Genomic DNA, 6,000 nt, shown 5'->3' on the forward strand with positions numbered 1-6,000 from the left:
ACCTTTGTTTTGTGATAATCAAGCAGCAAGGCACATAGCTAATAATCATGTGTTTCATGAATGAACTAAGCATCTTGAAATGGATTGTTATTTCGTCCGTTAACGAGTTGAGTCCAATGAGGTTCGTCCAATGCATGTTCACACTACACATCAAGTTGCTGACTTATTTACAAAGGCTTTGGGTTCACAACGTCTTCATTTTTTGCTTAGCAAGTTGGGCATTCGGAACTTACATGCACCAACTTGAGGGGGAGTAAAGGAATTGAAAAACGGGGAGTCATCCTCTCCTGGAATATCTGATTTATTCGTTAGATTATTTGGTTATTATCCATTAGCTTGTCGTTATCTTTGTTTTCTTGTTAATCAAGAACTCCTTGTATTTAAACCATTTTGATAGTTGAATAGGAGAAAACCTTTTAATCCACTGAAATTTTGGTAACTGAAAGCGTCAACTATCTTCTCCCATTTACCTTCACAAATGGGAAACAATTTAAAGCCCTAAACCGAAAGCAAGAGAGTCGACAAAAGGATAGGTAGATTGCAGTCATCTTTGATCTCTATTTGTTTCTTTCCCAGGCAAAATAACAACCACCGCTCACTTTCCAGTGGTAGGCACCGTCACCATCGACGACTACCCTCCTTTTTTTTGTTGTCGTGACCACAATCGGTGGAAGGTAGAGCAAATAGGATGAGGCGGTGGAGGAAACTTCGAGAAGGAGTGGAGCGATTAAACTTAGTCGATGAGTAGATACACCACCAAGGATCCAACCCTAGGTGACAAAATAACAACCACTGCAGCACTTTCCGGTGGTAGGCACCGTCACCATCGGCAACTACCCTCCTTTTTTTCGTTCCCGTGACCACAATCGGTGGAAGGTAGAGCAAAAAGAGCGAGGCGGTGGAGGAAACATCGAGAAGGACCGGAGGGATTAAACTAAGCCGATGAGTAGATATACCACCAAGGATCCGACTCCGAACAGTACCGACCCAGGTACTGTTCATAAAAGCACAAAATTTATATATATAAAGAATAATATATCTTTACTTGTGAAGTTACACCTTTTTAAACATTGGGTGCTAAATAGAGTGAAATTTTTTCCTCTTAGATTTATTATTTTTCAACGGAATTTGCAATGAACATATTGTTGCTAGCTATATACTTAGGAAGGATAATAGTACTCGGTGTTTCTATGAAATTCTTTGCCAATTATAATAGTAATATTTGGTAGTAACCTATGATGTATATATATATAATCAATTCACTATCCTATCGTCGTAGTGGAAAAAAATCAAGAAACTCTAAAATTATATAATGTATTGTCTATATATATTTTTAAATTAAATATATATTTTATAAATATACAAACGAGTCCCCTGTGGGAGTACGGGACGGAAATATCCACTCTTGTCCCCGATTCCGAAAATAAAATGGGGTTTAATCCCACTCCCGCCCCCGCCCCCAAGTTTTTTGAAAAATTAATCTGGTATAGAATTAGGGTCCCACTAAAGTTTTTGACATCCCTAATTTAATCCCAACAAAAAATAGTGAAAAGAAGCTGCAAATCCCAAAAAAAAATCAAACAAATTACAAAGAATTTTGTTTTCAAACTTAAAATTAAAAGGGATTTTGCCGGCCATACGTTGTTTGTTGTTTGCCGCGTCATTTGGTTTTATAAATTGAATTTTAATAATTATATTAATAAAACGATTTTAACGATACGTACATAAAAATAAGCACGTAAAAATAGTTTTTTCTTAACGATAAAAAAACTATTATAAAAAATTAGAATATGTATATTACCGAGATAAACAAGAAAATTTACAAAATAACGGAGTGAAAATGTTATATTTAAGCTCAAAGTCAAAGAATAAAAATGACATTTTAGAAAAATAGAGGGTGAACACTATAATTCTTTAAAAGTAGAGAACCAAATTGAAATTTCAAAAAGTATAGAGTGGAAAATATAACTATTCAAAATAGATATACAGAAAAATGAAGAGAATTATTTTTAAAAATATATAAGGGTTGCAACATACGGGTTGTAAATGTTTTTGGAAACATTATTGTAAATTAATATACTTATAACTAGCTTTGGAAATTAAAAAATTAGAAATATTAGAAATAACTCAATGATAGTTTTTCAACACACGTATTACATTACAGTATAATTAATGAAAATAAAAATACATCACATATCTACATCTCTAAACTAATTACTCCACCATGTTAACAACTCCCGCCACTTTTCCCACCATCCTCCTACCGCTTAACTTCCATCTTCACCATAACCAACACCAACACCACCATAAACATCACCATCACTATCACCATCATCAACAACATCACCACTCTAACTGCCACTTGCATAGTCACCGTTGCTCCATCCTGCTTGAATCCAAGCAATCTTTCGACTACAGCTTCACCATAATCACCACCATTATTACCAAAAACCCCAAACGGAACTTCTCGAGTCCTGTCACCACCACCTGCTCCAGCAGTCTCACTACCACCTCTTTCCTTCTCCATCCTCAGGCCCACAACCCCACCACTCTTACCACCATCACCACCACAACCGCCATCACCGTCATTACCTTTTCCTTTGTTTAGTCTTTGCAGTACTGCTCCAATATCATTATTAGCAGAAATCCCTATTAACCGACATATACACCCTCTGTATATTTCTGATTTTATATTAATTGTGTAATTAATGTAAATTATTCCTTACTTATTTCGCCTAGATCTTCCCTAATTTCCTCCTGTAATTTCTCTGTACAGTGGCTATTTAATCCCATTATTGATCAATGAAAGGCACGATTCCTTTGTGAATTATATGGTATCAGAGCCAAGTGCTCCTCACCTCAAAATTTCTCCCTGTCATCTCAGCTACGACTGGACATCTTCACCTCTTTTGCAATATTTCTCTTTTCTCTGATCATCTTCTCCATTAACGATGTCAGACAAACAAGACCCAACACCTGTCAAAGCTCTCCATCCCGTCTACACAGTCACGAACATACAGAACAAGATTCGTACCCTTGACGGTACAAAGGTATCTTACTCTTCATGGGTTCGATTGTTCAAACTTCATGCTAAAGGCTATAGAGTTCTTGCCCACATTGATGGTTCCGACCCTCCATCCAAGACTGACCCGACCTACGAAATCTGGTCCGAAATTGACGCCATTGTCCTCCAATGGATATATGGAACGATATCAGATGATCTCCTTGCCCGTGTGCTTGAACCGGACTCTACCGCATATGAAGCCTGGTTCAAAATTTAGAACATCTTCCTTAACAACAAAGGATCTCGTGCTGCTGCTCTTGAACACGAATTCACAAACCTTACCCTTCGAGCAATGTCATCCCTTGAAGCTTATTGCCAACGTCTCAAAGACCTGGCAAGCCAACTGAATGACGTCGATTGCCCTGTAAACGAGAAACATCTGGTCCTTCAACTTGTCCGTGGGCTGCCATCAGAATTTGATACAACCGGTGCCTACATCAATCAAATCCTTCAACATGCTCCATGCTTCAACTTGAAATTCAGCGACAGCGTGCTCGAGATTCACACTCATCCACAGAAATTGTTGCTACTGTTGAACACGACCCACCAGCAAACTCAAATTTCCGACGAGGCGAATCTGGAAACAAAGGCCGCCCTCACCAGCAGCGCAACACCAATCGTCGCGCACCAGCATCTGCATCTCCTTCTCGACCTAATTATCCATCTTCTGGGCGGAAACCATAAACCCAATTGAATAAGAGACGATGTTTTGTGTCCAATCAAACACGCCCTACATGGGTTGGCTACCCACCATCATACTGGACCCAACCCTACTGGGCTTCTCCACCGCCGTGTCCATATCCCACTCAAGCTGGATGGGCCTCTCCCTGGCCTACCTCTTTTGCCCAGCAACAACCAAGACAAACACAAGCTCAAGCCAATCTCACAGAGGTAAACCCACTTGAACCTTCTGAACTTGGGGCTACCTTTTCAGCTATGAGTCTGGACCAAGAAAATGATGATTGGTATATGGACACTGGCTCTACATCTCACCTCACAGCCAATGCAGGTAAATCTCGATCCCTAGTTTGTCATCTATTAAATCTGTGTTTGTTGCAAATGGCAATCAAGTACTAGTTCTTGGATCAGGTGGATCAGGTCATACCACCTTACCCCATCCATCCAAACCTATTCATCTAAAAGATATACTCCACACACCTCACACCGTTAAAGATCTTGTATCTTTTCGTAAATTTTGTTGTGATAATTTCTTTTCCGTTGAATTTGACCCACTTGGTTTTTCTATAAAGGACTACAAGACCAAGAGGCACCTCTCTAGACACGATAGCTCTGGCGATCTCTACCCCTTCACCAAGCAAGCCAACGCTCCAGCTTCATCCTTTTATGTTTCTTCTAGTTCGCCTCTTTGGCATTTTAGACTTGGTCATCCGGGTCATCATGTAATAAATTTTTTTAGTCAAAATAAAAATATTTCTTGCAATAAAAATGATTGTTTGTCTGTTTGTCATTCTTGCCAACTTGCTAAACACAAACGCCTACCATTCAAAAATTCCACATCACTCACTCTCAAACCATTCGATCTTGTTCATGCCGACCTTTGGACCTCACCCATCCTTAGCAAAACTAATTATAAATACTACCTCATCATCATTGACGATTTCAGCCATTTTACATGGGTGTTTCCCTTAAAATACAAATCAGAAAATTTTGATAAAATCAAGACGTTCCACAAATATATCCACACCCAATTCAATACTTCCCTCAAAAATTTCCAATGTGACAAGGGCGGTGAATTCGATTACCAAAAATTCCATAATTTTGCTTCTACCACCAGTCTTCACATTCGCTTCTTATGCCCACATACCACCCAACAAAATGGCACTGCAGAACGAATGATTCGTCGCATAAACGAAATCATGATGACCCTACTAACCCATGCTTCTTTACCACCTTCCTTTTGGGTTGAGGCCCTTCATACCGCTACCTACTTACACAACATCCTTCCCACTTCATTACTTGAAAACCGAACCCCTACATCCGCCCTCTACCTAAAACATCCAACTTACGACCACATACGCACCTTTGGTTGTGCTTGTTTTCCCAACTTAACTGCCACCCAACAACACAAACTCGCACCTAGGTCTACACCTTGTCTTTTCCTCGGTTACCCAGCCCAATACCGAGGCTATAGATGCCTTGACATGTCCACTGGTAAAGTCATTCTCTCCCGACATGTAACCTTTGATGAAACTTCTTTTCCTTATGCATCTTGCACACCAAACCCACCACACAATTACTCCTTGCTCGAAACAGAACCCTCTCCTCTTCTCTTTCACCCTCCAACCACATCAATCTCTGCTACCACTCAACCACCGTCTAACCACAACTCCACTCTTTCTGCTCCCATTGAAACCCCCCACTCACCCACCTCCTCCCTTCCAACCGACCCCAACACTTCTTCCTCACCCTCTTCCAACCAAACCTCCGATATTTCGTCCTACCCTACCCCTCCACCACCCTCGTACTACCCCCTCACTTACTCTCGGAGAAGCTAACCACCCCCTCTACCCCCACCTACGTCCCATCATCCCATGACCACCTGCTCCAAAGTCGGAATCACCAAACCCAACCCACCACTCAACCTTCACACCAACACAAACACCTCCACTATCTCCCCTCTTCCAAAATCCCACAAACACGCCCTCTCTGATCCAAACTGGCACTCTGCCATGACCGATGAACATCGAGCTTTAATAGATAACAACACATGGGAACTTGTACCTCGTCCCACCAATGCTCATGTCATACGTTGTATGTGGATATACCGGCACAAATTTCATGCCAACGGGACTCTTGCACGATATAAAGAACGCCTCGTGATTAATGGAAAATGCCAACAAGTCGGAGTAGACTGCGATGAAACATTCAGTCCTGTAGTGAAACCTACCACCATACGCACCGTTCTTAGTCTTGCC

The sequence above is a fragment of the Lactuca saligna genome, chromosome 4 (genome assembly GCF_052625555.1).
Source record: "Lactuca saligna cultivar CGN05327 chromosome 4, ASM5262555v1, whole genome shotgun sequence".
Lineage (NCBI taxonomy): Eukaryota > Viridiplantae > Streptophyta > Magnoliopsida > Asterales > Asteraceae > Lactuca > Lactuca saligna.